We start from the raw sequence: 15,144 nt of genomic DNA, 5'->3' as shown, positions 1-15,144 counted from the left end.
CGGTGCTTAAATGAAATGTACGTTGGTGGCAGGAGCGATCAGCCATAAATGCCGGTTTTGTAAACTTTCTCAATAATGTTTCGCGATAAGAACGTCTTCGTCCCTCCAGAAATTCCTATTTCAGTTCTCTGATTGATTACTTCCGTAGTACTCGCATTCTGATCGAACTTGACGGTAACAGATCCAGCAGCACGCCTGTGAATCACTTCGATGTCTTCCTATAGTCCGACCTGCTGGCGATCCCAAACACTTTAGTAGTATTCCAGAATGGGTGGTGCTAGGGATCTACACGACGTCGCCTTTACAAATTAATCAAACCTTCCTAAAATTCTCCGACCATTCGCCTTTCCTACTACACCCTTTGCGTGCTCGCTCCATTTCATATCGTTTTGCAGCGTTACGCACAGATATTTTATCGACGTGATTGTGTCAAGAAACACACCAATAATAAAGTAATCAAAAATTACAGGAGTGTTTTCCCTACTCATCTGTATTAACTTCTATTTCATTTTTTTTTTCTTTTCAGATTTATAGCAAGCTGGCATTCATCACACCAATTAGAAATTTTTTCGAAGTCATGTTGTATCATCCTAAAGTGACTCAACGACGACATATACCCATACACTAGGAGTCATCAGCGAACAGCTACGTATTTTTAAATGAAATCATACCGCTTTAGGCTGTTAAAACATTTATTGCGATTTCAATTTCGACACGTGGACATTTTCAAGCATTCTGAAAGCAGTTGTCAAATAAAATTTGAAAGGGTAAATTTCAAAGCGATTTACGTACGTTGTTGTAACCCACTCAGTAATATAAAGCTGTGCCGGAGAACCTGCGTACTGTGTTGTGAATTTATCTACTGTTCCATGTACCACACACGTTAGGAACATGGTGAAACAATGACATATACATTTAAGTTTAAATCTCGGGTAGCAGGCTTGCTAAATAGATCTCAAAAGCGGCAAAGATATAAGTATGCAAAGAGTATGAGTTATCGAGTGCAAAGATGCTAATATGTGGAGTCGATATTACGTGATTTGTAAATTTGTGCGCAGAAAGGAGAAAACCGACAGAAAAATGTGTTGAATAAGAAAGGAATAGGTAAATGATACTGAGAATATTTCTGTGAACACATTTCACAAACATAACATCGGCTCTACAAATTGGCATCTTTGCACTGCATAGTTCATACTCTCCATCATTCCCTCTTTTGTGATCCATTTACTAAGCCTGCTTTACGAGATTTAAAGCTAAGTGTGTATATCATCATTCAAAATCTTTCTAACGAGTAGCAAATAAATTCATATCACTACATGCACCTGATCTAACACAGCACTACAAAGCTTTATGTTATTGAATGGCTTACAACATCCCACCTTTGAGATTTTCATTTTCAACATTTGTCAATTATGTTTCAACAGCTAAAAGTGGCATGATTTCATTTTAAAATTTCACGAAGGCTGTGGACCCAGTCACCATCAAGTTACGTACTGCTGCCCACCCTATCAGCCACGTTATATACAGGGTGTTACAAAAAGGTACGGCCAAACTTTCAGGATACATTCCTCACACACAAATAAAGAAAAGATGTTTTGTGGACAAGTGTCCGGAAACGCTTAATTTCCATGTTAGAGCTCATTTTAGTTTCGCCAGTATGTACTGTACTTTCTCGATTCACCGCCAGTTGGCCCAATTGAAGGAAGGTAATGTTGACTTCGGTGCTTGTGTTGACATGCGACTAATTGCTCTACAGTACTAGCATCAAGCACATCACATCAGTACGTAGCATCAAAAGGTTAGTGTTCATCGCGAACGTGGTTTTGCAGTCAGTGCAATGTTTACAAATGCGGAGTTGGCAGATGCCCATTTGATGTATGGATTAGCACGGGGCAATAGCCGTGGCGCGGTACGTTTGTATCGAGACAGATTTCCCGAACGAAGGTGTCCCGACAGGAAGACGTTCGAAGCAATTGATCGGCGTCTTAGGGAGCGCGGAACATTCCAGTCTATGACTCGCGACAGTGGAAGACCTAGAACGACGAGGACACCTGCAATGGACGAGGCAATTCTTCGTGCAGTTGACAATAACCCTAATGTCAGCGTCAGAGAAGTTGCTGCTGTGCGAGGTAACGTTGCCCACGTCACTGTATGGAGAGTGCTACGGGAGAACCTGTTGTTTCCGTACCATGTACAGCGTGTGCAGGCACTATCAGCAGCTAATTGGGCTCCACGGGTACACTTCTGCGAATGGTTCATCCAACAATGTGTCAATCCCCATTTCAGTGCAAATGTTCTCTTTACGGATGAAGCTTCATTCCAACGTGATCAAATTGTAAATTTTCACAATCAACATGTGTGGACTGACGAGAATCCGCACGCAATTGTGCAATCACGTCATCAACACAGATTATCTGTGAACGTTTGGGCAGGCATTGTTGGTGATGTCTTGATTGGGCCCTATGTTCTTCCACCTACGCTGGATGGAGCACGTTATCATGATTTCATACGGGATACTCTACCTGTGCTGCTAGAACATGTGCCTTTACAAGTACGACACAACATGTGGTTCATGCACGATGGAGCTCTTGCACATTTCAGTCGAAGTGTTCGTACGCTTCTCAACAACAGATTCGGTGACCGATGGATTGGTAGAGGCGGACCGATTCCACGGCCTCCACGCTCTCCTGACCGCAACCCTCTTGACTTTCATTTATTTGAAAGCTCTTGTCTACGCAACCCCGGTACCAAATGTAGAGACTCTTCGTGCTCGTATTGTGGACGGATGTGATACAATACGCCATTCTCCAGGGCTGCATCAGCGCATCAGGGATTCCATGCGACGGAGGGTGAATGCATGTATCCTCGCTAACGGAGGACATTTTGAACATTTCCTGTAACAAAGTGTTTGATGTCACGCTGGTACGTTCTGTTGCTGTGTGTTTCCATTCCATGATTAATGTAATTTGAAGAGAAGTAGTAAAATGAGCTCTAACATGGAAAGTAAGCGTTTCCGGACACATGTCCACACCGGCCGCGGTGGTCTAGCGGTTCTAGGCGCTCAGTCCGGAACCGCGCGACTGCTACGGTAGCAGGTTCGAATCCTGCCTCGGACATGGATGTGTGTGATGTCCTTAGGTTAGTTAGGGTTTAAGTAGTTCTTAGTTCTAGGGGACTGATGACCACAGATGTTAATTCCCATAGTGCTCAGAGCCATTTGAACACATGCCCACATAACATATTTTCTTTCTTTGTGTGTGAGGAATATTTCCTGAAAGTTTGGCCGTATCTTTTTGTAACACCCTGTATATGTGCATAGAGAACAAGAGCGGTTCTATCAACTTCCCTGGGACATTCCTGGCAATACTCTTGTCTGTGATGAACACTCGCTGTCGAGGAGCACATACTGGATTCTATCATTTAAGACGTCTTCGAGCAACTCACATATCTCAGAATCTATTGCGTTTGCCCGTATCTTCGTTAACAGTCTGCAGTCTGACTCCGTGTCAAACGCACTCCGAAAATCATTAACAGTGACCCCACTTTCGATATTGCCCTTTTCCCGCCTATTCCTCACTTTTGGAGCCTAACGCAGAGGAAGAGCGCTACGTGGCGTCGCTTTGCTTATCAGGTTGGCGGCAGACACGGGGCTGTGGGAGAGGTAGGGGCGCTATTTTGCCTGCAGCGGACGACAATAAAACACGGTGCTCGTAACTGCCGGCGGACAATGGCGCAGCGAAGACAATGGCCGCCGAAGCCCCGCTGGCGCCGCCGCAGATTTAACGCACCTCCTCCAGCCGCTGTGTAAATACTGGGAATCCATTCTGCCGGGCCCGCCGCCGCGAGGAAAACTAATTCCGCCGGAATGAGTTCGCCTTCGGCAGGGCCACCCCAGCGAGCACCTGACAGACCTAGTCCGCTTTAGGGACACTTCTGAGGTCCCCTGCTTTCGCACCGTTTACAATATTCCAGATTCCAATTCCGTATGCGCACACGAAGCAGTCAGTCCCATTATAACCTAAAACGACTGAAAGTTTCATCTAGTGAGTTCCAGGTGTGACTCGAGATGCGTAAGTGAATGCTCATTTTACAAATAATATGTTGAAGAAGACCATGCACAGAACCACCGTTTGCCGGCTGCTACTTGAGCTAGGAACCTGGGGGTTCAAATTTTGCTTCAGTCCGGATCAGCGACCATTTGTATAGCCATTTGAACGCCTGTCTTACTGTACTATGTTACAGTATATTAACACTTCGCCGTCCGGCGACACCACAGTGGTGTCGTGAGCACAGTACCGCGCTGTGGCCGGTGACAGCACTTTAGTAACTTTTTCATTCTGTTGGTGTTCTGATTAGATAACAATAAGTTACACACATCAACAAGATTTTTGTTTTTGTAAGTACCTGTGCACTTTCACCATGGCAGACGAAAGACACAATACGATTACTTACTATGAATGCGCGGACGTCTTGTCTGACGTTCCGAACGACGTGGCCAATTGGGAAGAAGACATTGGATGCCAAAAAAATGAAAGTGAAGCAGAACCGTTGGAAGATAGTGAAATATGTCCAAGAAGAATTCGGCTAACGCTACGGTTCCAAACTGATTCGGGTGTATCAGACGAAGAAGACTGACTATGATTTACTGAGGACCAAGAATAAATTTGAAGGATCTCCGGGTCCACACACATTTCCCAAAGATACACAGAGCGTCGCGGATATCGTAGAATTATATATTGGGAACGATCTATTTGAATATACACTCCTGGAAATTGAAATAAGAACACCGTGAATTCATTGTCCCAGGAAGGGGAAACTTTATTGACACATTCCTGGGGTCAGATACATCACATGATCACACTGACAGAACCACAGGCACATAGACACAGGCAACAGAGCATGCACAATGTCGGCACTAGTACAGTGTATATCCACCTTTCGCAGCAATGCAGGCTGCTATTCTCCCATGGAGACGATCGTAGAGATGCTGGATGTAGTCCTGTGGAACGGCTTGCCATGCCATTTCCACCTGGCGCCTCAGTTGGACCAGCGTTCGTGCTGGACGTGCAGACCGCGTGAGACGACGCTTCATCCAGTCCCAAACATGCTCAATGGGGGACAGATCCGGAGATCTTGCTGGTCAGGGTAGTTGACTTACACCTTCTAGAGCACGTTGGGTGGCACGGGATACATGCGGACGTGCATTGTCCTGTTGGAACAGCAAGTTCCCTTGCCGGTCTGGGAATGGTAGAACGATGGGTTCGATGACAGTTTGGATGTACCGTGCACTATTCAGTGTCCCCTCGACGATCACCAGTGGTGTACGGCCAGTGTAGGAGATCGCTCCCCACACCATGATGCCGGGTGTTGGCCCTGTGTGCCTCGGTCGTATGCAGTCCTGATTGTGGCGCTCACCTGCACGGCGCCAAACACGCGTACGACCATCATTGGCACCAAGGCAGAAGCGACTCTCATCGCTGAAGACGACACGTCTCCATTCGTCCCTCCATTCACGCCTGTCGCGACACCACTGGAGGCGGGCTGCACGATGTTGGGGCATGAGCGGAAGACGGCCTAACGGTGTGCGGGACCGTAGCCCAGCTTCATGGAGACGGCTGCGAATGGTCCTCGCCGATACCCCAGGAGCAACAGTGTCCCTAATTTGCTGGGAAGTGGCGGTGCGGTCTCCTACGGCACTGCGTAGGATCCTACGGTCTTGGCGTGCATCCGTGCGTCGCTGCGGTCCGGTCCCTGGTCGACGGGCACGTGCACCTTCCGCCGACCACTGGCGACAACATCGATGTACTGTGGAGACCTCACGCCCCACGTGTTGAGCAATTCGGCGGTACGTCCACCCGGCCTCCCGCATGCCCACTATACGCCCTCGCTCAAAGTCCGTCAACTGGACATACGGTTCACGTCCACGCTGTCGCGGCATGCTACCAGTGTTAAAGACTGCGATGGAGCTCCGTATGCCACGGCAAACTGGCTGACACTGACAAGCCAAGTAATCAGAATTTGCGCTGCCGGCACCAAGCGAATGAATTTGTACGAGACGTGCGCACGGCAAAGTGTTAAGCCAGGAAAATTGTGGGAATCGATTTATTTCTTTTGCGAAAGATGTTAATTCGGATAAAATTAATGTTCAAGTAATGGCATAAATTTCATGTGAACCATTCGCATTTTACTTACAGATACATGTAAAAAAAAATTTCTCCTGGTAAATTTTTGAAGCACGCCACTTCTATACTTCAAATTTGTACGAACCGGTTCAAACCTTGCACTAAGGGAGATGCATGGATAAACTCAAAATGAATTTTTTTAGTCCAATCTACACCCGTTGCCGAGATACAATGATTTAAACTCGAGCGAAACGCCGCACGCAAAAATCGTTCTTAGGTAAGCTGAATGCGCGAAAGCGATTTAAATTGAACCAAATAAAAAAAAATGTATTATTACGACAAAATTGAAAACGATTTCAGTTATCTAGTTTCATTCGGATTTTATGTGAAAAAAAACACATTTTTGTGAGGCTTTTTTTTTATTACATGCGTCCCTTCTATGTTTCAAACTTGTGCGTATTGGTTCAAATTTTATAACAAGGTAGACAAATGTAGGTAACCAATGGTCCTCCTGTTGTTTTATGATAGCCTTATCCGTTGCCACGATATAAGCAACATTGTTCGAAATACGATAAAAACATACCTGATCAGTCGGCGCCCGTGTCAACAAAATTCTAATTCGGTTGCCAAACTAGTGTCAAAATCATGTTAGAGTAAGAGCTGGGAAGCAGCTGCACAAAAAAGGCGAATATATCTTGGGCAGAGTTTAAGATAATAAGAGGGAAACTAACCTTTCGACTTATCGGACAGCTTCAAAGACAATTAATCTAAACTTCTTGAGAGATTCGCAATAAGTTAACCCTACTTCCCCAGAGCAAGAAGCGCTCTCAGCTGCAAGGTGGTGGCGCAGCTTCATCTTGCAATTTATAGACGAAAATTCCTGATCCTGTGTCCAAAAACCAGAAAATTTGCCAGCAATAGTAAATAGTGTATAATATCATATGGCTGAAGTGCATACATGTTATAGCTGAAAAATTTCTCGGGCGTGGGTGGGGTGGGAGGCTATTACTGGGTTACTTGACACGATGCATCATAGTACATGACATGGGTACTAATACTAACTGGTATAAACGCACAAATGTTAAGATGTTTTGATTTAAATGTCTTTGAAGCTGCGAGGTAAGTCAAATAGTACTTCCAGTTTTTCCATCCTTAACTCTCCCCAGGACATATTCGCCTTTTTTTGTGCTACGATAGGAGCATTTTACATTCTCGTTCTTAACCTAACTGATCGTTGCGCTTGGCCACTGTACACAACGAAAACACTGCCAAGGTGAGACCAACAAACTGTGTGTACAACAGGTTTTATTCGTTGTTTGTGGGTCACCTAACCATAGAAAAGTCGTAGTACGGTGAGGGATCTTGAAATCCAAGTGAGTCGAGATTAAAAGTGACTGATATAAATCACAGTAGTATCAACATACTGTAACGTTGTCTGAAACTACAATCAAATTATAGAATTTACCCAACACTGTGATGAGGTAACAAAAATGTGTAGAAGACTGTATGGAGAAAGTGCAACATCATCTGATTATATGGGCAGCTCGATAAGTCAAAGTCAACGATACGACAAGATGCCACAAATTCAGCAACACAAGTTGTCTGGCAAAATAAACAATCAACGAGCTGCTCATAATATAGATAGTAGTACCGCAGTTTGCCACACATTTGTCGTAATTAGGTAGCGTGCGCCATTGAACACTAGATTATGTTCGACAGTGCTGGACGTATCCTCATATGGCGAGAGGTGAGAGTATGCAATGCACTCAGGAACACTGCCGGACACAGTAGTTTTGGGGGTCCAGGAGCTGAACAAGGCACACTCACCGGTCAGTGTAATTCTCACATTGTATTGCCTCCCCACGTGCTTTTCAATGGTGCATTCGGCCTTGATTTCATTTTTATGGATGACGACGAGCGACGGCATCGAGAGTTCGGGAGACGTGTTGCAGCACGTCCACATGCACCAGGGGCCACAGAACAGACGTCAGCTGCGCTGGTGGAAGAGTCGACCGCCTTACTACAAGAAATCCATACCGACCCTTTGGCCAGCATGGGGGCACGTTGCAAAGAACGCATTACCGTTCGTGGTGATCACACACTCTATTACGAACCATGTCCCGGTATTTGTTATGTTCAACGCAGCCACCGCGTGCATTTTTATGATCTCACTGCGTATTTATTTCAGTTATTTTCTGTAGTATACTATAGCAGTTCGTCCGGTTTATGGTAGAAGTTTCATTGCACTGTGTTGCTTGGCAGTGACGCATCATTCGAAAGTACTTTCGTCCGTAAGTTTGCATACAAGTTTATTTTCGATAAAACCAATACATGAAAACGAAGAGTCATTAATACACGAGAACACCCACTTAAGATGCTTAGTTGAAATCTAAATCTACATCTACATACACCACCATACGGTACGTGGGGATGGTATCCCGCACCACTACCAGTCACTTCCTTTCCTGTTCCTCTTGCAAATAAAGCAAGGGAAAAACAGCTGTCTGCATGCCTCCATACACGCGCCTACTTCTTGTATCTTGTCTTCGTGGTGCTTACGTGAAATGTATGTTGGCGGCAGTAGAATCGTTCAACAGGAAGGTTCAAACGGCTGTCTACATTTTTCTTACAGTGTTAATCGAAAACAACGTGGCCTTACCTGTAGGGATTCCCTTTGAGTACTTAAGCATCTCAGTTATACTTGCATGTTGTTCGAACCAACCAGTAACAAATCTAGCAGCCTACCTCAGAATTGCTTCGATGTCTTCCTTTCATCCGACCTCGCTGGAATCCCAGACGCTCGAACAGTGCTCAAAGAATGTGTTCTATACGTCGTCTCTTTTAAAGATGAGCCAAATTTTCCCAAAATTTTCCCAGTAAACTCAAGTCGACCAATCGTCTTCCCTATCAAATTTCTCACGTGCTCGTTCCATTTTATATCTGTTTCCAACGTTATGGCCATATACACTCCTGGAAATTGAAATAAGAACACCGTGAATTCATTGTCCCAGGAAGGGGAAACTTTATTGACACATTCCTGGGGTCAGATACATCACGTGATCACACTGACAGAACCACAGGCACATAGACACAGGCAACAGAGCATGCACAATGTCGGCGCTAGTACAGTGTATATCCACCTTTCGCAGCAATGCAGGCTGCTATTCTCCCATGGAGACGATCGTAGAGATGCTGGATGTAGTCCTGTGGAACGGCTTGCCATGCCATTTCCACCTGGCGCCTCATTTGGACCAGCGTTCGTGCTGGACGTGCAGACCGCGTGAGACGACGCTTCATCCAGTCCCAAACATGCTCAATGGGGGACAGATCCGGAGATCTTGCTGGCCAGGGTAGTTGACTTACACCTTCTAGAGCACGTTGGGTGGCACGGGATACATGCGGACGTGCATTGTCCTGTTGGAACAGCAAGTTCCCTTGCCGGTCTAGGAATGGTAGAACGATGGGTTCGATGACGGTTTGGATGTACCGTGCACTATTCAGTGTCCCCTCGACGATCACCAGTGGTGTACGGCCAGTGTAGGAGATCGCTCCCCACACCATGATGCCGGGTGTTGGCCCTGTGTGCCTCGGTTGTATGCAGTCCTGATTGTGGCGCTCACCTGCATGGCACCAAACACGCATACGACCATCATTGGCACCAAGGCAGAAGCGACTCTCATCGCTGAAGACGACACGTCTCCATTCGTCCCTCCATTCAAGCCTGTCGCGACACCACTCGATGCGGGCTGCACGATGTTGGGGCGTGAGCGGAAGACGGCCTAACGGTGTGCGGGATCGTAGCCCAGCTTCATGGAGACGGTTGCGAATGGTCCTCGCCGATACCCCAGGAGCAACAGTGTCCCTAATTTGCTGGGAAGTGGCAGTGCGGTCCCCTACGGCACTGCGTAGGATCCTACGGTCTTGGCGTGCATCCGTGCGTCGCTGCGGTCCGGTCCCAGGTCGACGGGTACTTGCACCTTCCGCCGACCACTGGCGACAACATCGATGTACTGTGGAGACCTCACGCCCCACGTGTTGAGCAATTCGGCGGTACGTCCACCCGGCCTCCCGCATGCCCACTATACGCCCTCGCTCAAAGTCCGTCAACTGCACATACGGTTCACGTCCACGCTGTCGCGGCATGCTACCAGTGTTAAAGACTGCGATGGTGCTCCGTATGCCACGGCAAACTGGCTGACACTGACGGCGGCGGTGCACAAATGCTGCGCAGCTAGCGCCATTCGACGGCCAACACCGCGGTTCCTGGTGTGTCCGCTGTGCCGTGCGTGTGATCATTGCTTGTACAGCCCTCTCGCAGTGTCCGGAGCAAGTATGGTGTGTCTGACACACCGGTGTCAATGTGTTCTTTTTTCCATTTCCAGGAGTGTATTTAATGAAGCAGTGCACTACTAACATAATATTGTTTTCGAACAGTACAGTTTTACTACTCATCCGCATTAACTTACATTTGTCTACATTTAGAGCTATCCGCAATTCATCACACCAATTATGAATTCGTCTCAGTCAAATGGCTTATGTCTCGATAGACAAACAAATTTTAAAAAAATCTGTGTACCATGCAAAAAGGCGTTGTACCGTAAGCTGTTGCAAATAATTTTTAATAGACATTGTAGTGGTGCGGTCCCTTACTGCAGATAGCCAGCAGTTTTTACCTGTTCCTCACATCGGTGCCTGAAGAGACTCATGGAGAGTCATTTCTTTATGCTTAATAAGCGAATGAAATCGAGAAGAAAATCGATAACATCGCTACCCTCTCGGGCAAGCACCGTGCAGTGGAGTGCATATCAAGTAAATGTAAACACGCCTATTGTAATGGCAGGAGAGATTCGGCTTCAAAGTCCCGGTATGAGCAACTGTCCCCGAGTATCCCCAATCGCCGCAGGCACACTCCTCTCGGCTTATTTTTTCCCTGCAGAACCGCTCTCCCCCCTAATTGCTCCCTGCTCTTCGCGCGTCTCAGTAAACCGCGCCCAGTGTATGCCAACTCGCGCTTCCCTCCCTCTCCTACCCGCCTGTTGGTTTCCTTCTGCAGTCGGCACCCCTGCCGATCCTTATTCCTTGCAGCTCCCGCCTTTATGCCCTTTGGTTGCTCCTCCTGACTCGTCTCCTTAGCTTCCAACCCCATCTCCCCCCTTAACCTGGGGCAACCCCTGTCGCCGCCCCCTCCCCCCTTTCTGCACTTTTATTCGGGATCCGTCCCTGTTTAACGCTAAGTTGTTTTTAAGTTGCGCAACGGAGCGAAGGCAAGAGAAAGGAAAAGAGCAGGGCTCCCCAGTGTGCACCACCCTCCTCCTCCCCCCCTTTCCCCACGGGGGCAACGCACGCCTCTAATTGGACGCCCTCGCGCGGCGCGCTCCTTTGTTATTGGCAGGTTGTTGCTCCTCGTGTTCGCGACTAATGAGCGTGTTGCGGAAGAGCCATGGGGGAAGAAAGGTGGCCAGGTACTTCCCCTTCCCTCTCCTCTCCAGTCCCCCTCCTCCTCCCCCCCCCCCCCCCCAAGCTTCCCGTGGATGAGCAGACATGTCCCTCACTCTTTTCTTTGTTATTCCCAATCTTTCGCCAGCTGCAGACCCTGTTGTCCAGAAGATACCGAGCGCCAGACGAGGCAGCCTCACTGGGAGCGCTAACGATGTAGCATCAAGTGTCACGTCGATTGCCAGTAAACAGTCAGGAGCTTTACTGTTCTGTAGACATGCTAACAGCCTGCACTACAGTCTACGTCATGTAGTAAGGCGCTTCCGCGCAGACAGGTAGAGCGGTGGGGGTCTGTGGAAGCGTGGCGGCAGAGAGCGGGCGAACAAAGTCTGCGTTGCGAGATCGTCTTGCTGCAGAGAGCAATTTGATTCATTTGTCTGCCGTACATCATATTGTACGTAGAGGCATACGTGAAAATAATAAACTTTAAAACCAATTTTGATCAATCGTGTACATGAGAGATGTGCTGACAAGGCTGTGCCTGCTGCTCCACGGCTTCGGCGTCACATCGGAGAATAGCTGACACAGCTTTGTGAAGGCACCCAACACAGATTTTCTCAAAAAGACGACTGTCTAACGACAAGATCATCGAAACTGGTTGCAATATTTGTAATTTTAGTATTGGTTAAAAACAGTCTTAGCTGCAATCTTAGTTTAACGAAGGCGGTGTTGGTCTGATATATTTGACGATGCCCTTTGGCTACACTGACTAAAGGATTCTAAGAAATACCAAATTACGGTATTTGCTCTTTCAATAGGTGATCTGTTTATACATGCTTATAGGTTATCCAAGTCTGCACAACGCGATCGCGATTCTTAAATAGATGTATTTGTTCTCTGTTTTCTATGTAGATAACCTAAAGATGCATAAATGAGGCGAAACGCGTCGTTGAAAAATAAAAAACTAAATTTGCAACCAAGACTGTTTTTAACCAATACTGTTAAGCACTGGTTTTCTGCATGCCACATATGGATTGAAGGAATTTCTATTTGCAATTTTAGAGCGAATTTGACTGTGTTATAAGTAAAATAGTAATACACAACAAAAATAACTTCAAACACAAACCGAAATCATTATACACGAACAGAAAAAAATTGCAAACACCAAGATGAAGTTTTGCGACGTAAGCGAAAGTTTGTAGACGTGTTTTTACATGTGAAAGTTGATGCCTTTAAAATTTGGCACCAGTGTCGCATAAAAGAACGCAAATCAGGATCCTTTTAAATACAAGCTGTACGGTTTGTGAGGATTAGTTACCTTTGAGCCTGGACGTGGAGAGTTGATGTTACTCAAGAATGCCTTTGAGGCGACAAAGACGCCCGTAACACGACACTGAGTTTGAACGAGCTCATGTAATAGGGCTACGAGAAGGCAGATTTTCCTTCTGCAATATTACAGGAAGGCTTGCAGTAATGTTGCCACTGTACGTGACAACTGGTAGCCGTGGCGACGAAAGTGTGCGGTCTCAAGAAGACAGGGCTCCCGACGGCTATACGGCACATACTGCTGCTGTAACCCAACGTGTTCTGCAGTGTGTCGTGTTCGGCATAGGGCACTGACACATCGTACAGCACCAATCTGAGCAGCAGTTGGCACTGGAGAGACACAACGAATTCTAACAAATCACTTACTTTACGGACAGCTCTGAGCCAGATCCGTTTAATGTGCATTCCAGTGAACCCAAAACGAGAGCTCATTGGGCGAGGGGGCAGGGTGGAGGCCTGTTGTGTTTTCTGAGAAACCTGGTTCTGCTTCAGTGCCAGTGATGGCCACTGGTTGGTTAGGAGGCGGCCATTTGATGACCTGCAACCTACCTGTCTGTGTGCTAAACACACTGGAATTATGCCCGAGGTTATGGTCTGAGATGCCATTTCATATGAAATCAGTAGCACACTCGTGGTTATCCCACTCACGTTGACTGTAATACTGTATGTCAATGTGATGATTCAACCTCTTGTGCTGCCATTCATGAACAGCATTACAGGTGGTGTCTTCCAACAGGATAACGCTCGCACACATACTGCTGCTGTAACCCAACGTGTTCTGCAGTGTCGACATGTTGTTTTGGCCTGCTCGATCACCAGATCTTTCTCGAATCAAGCACATATCGGACATCATCGGAGAAAACTCCTGCATCACCCGCAAGCAGGATTAACCGACCCTGTACCGAGTGGCCATGTGCACCATGCATGCAAATCCATACCATAAACAGACATCCGGCACTTGTACGGCGCAATGCACGCACATTTGCATGCTTGCATTCAACATCATGAAGGTTACACCAGTACTATGTACCTTCATCTCATATTTGCAGTAGCGTATTTCGCGCTTACAGTAACCAGCAATTTTGCAATGTGAAATCTGTTACCTAGACAAATGCGTTTCCAAAATTTCGTTACTCTACCGTCATTATTTTTCGGTGCTCTAATTTTTTTTCCGTCAGTATATTTTCTCGACACCTGCTACTAAAAAACTAAACTCCTCCCGAACAGGCCATGAAGGCCCAACGGTACTAACCGGCCGCCGTGTCATCATCAGCTCAGAAGCGTCACAGGATGGCGAGACGGAGTGGCATGTGGTCAGCACACTGCTCTCCCGGCCGTATGTCAGTTTCCGAGACCGGAGCCGCTACTTCTCAATCAAGTAGCTCCTCAGTTTGCCTCACAAGCGCTGAGTGCATCCCGCTTGCCAACAGCGCACGTCAGACAGTATGGTCACCCATCCGAGTGCTAGCCCAGTCCAACAGCGCTTAACTTCGGTGATCTGACGGGAACCGGTGTTACCACTGCGGTAGGGCCGTTGGCCGACAACTGATTCTACTCCATAGAATATTTTTTTTAATGTGTGATTTTATAAAGCGTTCGTGTCGGTGTGTTTGACTACAGTTAACTGCAAATCACTGAGACGAAAAAAGAAGAACTCCTTGTAGGAAAATACTATCATGTACATGGCCAGTATGTTGTCATATTTGTCGCTGCCACCAAGTATTATAGCGTAAATTAGAGGGAGGGAGGGAGGGAGAGAGGGGGGGAGAGAGAGAGAGAGAGAGAGAGAGAGAGAGAGAGAGAGAGAGAGAGAGAGAGAGAGAGAGAGAGAGAGAGAGAGAGGGGGGGGGGGGGGGGGAGAGACCTACCATTTGTGAAAGTGTTATAAGTCCAGTAAATAAACCACCTCGCCTGCTTCTGAAGCACCTGACACATTTATTTGGCAATCACAAGAATATGTTTACCGATACAGATTTACAGTTATACTGCTGCAAGAAAATAACATCTTAAGAGTAATTCGGTCGCCCTGTGAATGAAACTGCATTGTCGTGAAGAATAGCAACAGCACAGCATGAAGCAGAGAGATTTCGCCGTTTAGTTGTAACTCGCGACTATGGCCCAATCCATATGCCACTGTACGGAACGGCCTTTTGCAGGTACCAGACACCAATGTCCATTGCACGCAGTGCCTTTGCAGTGGTCTCTAAAACTAGTTGAGATAAACATGCATTCACTGACAGCAGAAACTGCTGGCTGTCAC

At 46.9% G+C, this 15,144-nt stretch overlaps 1 pseudogene; it reads right to left on the bottom strand.

Moving 5' to 3' along the window:
- Positions 1 to 14,305: 14,305 nt before the first annotated feature.
- LOC124552752 lies at positions 14,306 to 14,423 on the bottom strand (annotated as a pseudogene).
- Positions 14,424 to 15,144: the final 721 nt, after the last annotated feature.

Source organism: Schistocerca americana, chromosome 10, assembly GCF_021461395.2.
Source record: "Schistocerca americana isolate TAMUIC-IGC-003095 chromosome 10, iqSchAmer2.1, whole genome shotgun sequence".
Taxonomy (NCBI): domain Eukaryota; kingdom Metazoa; phylum Arthropoda; class Insecta; order Orthoptera; family Acrididae; genus Schistocerca; species Schistocerca americana.
This window is presented reverse-complemented; position numbering and strand designations above follow the sequence as displayed.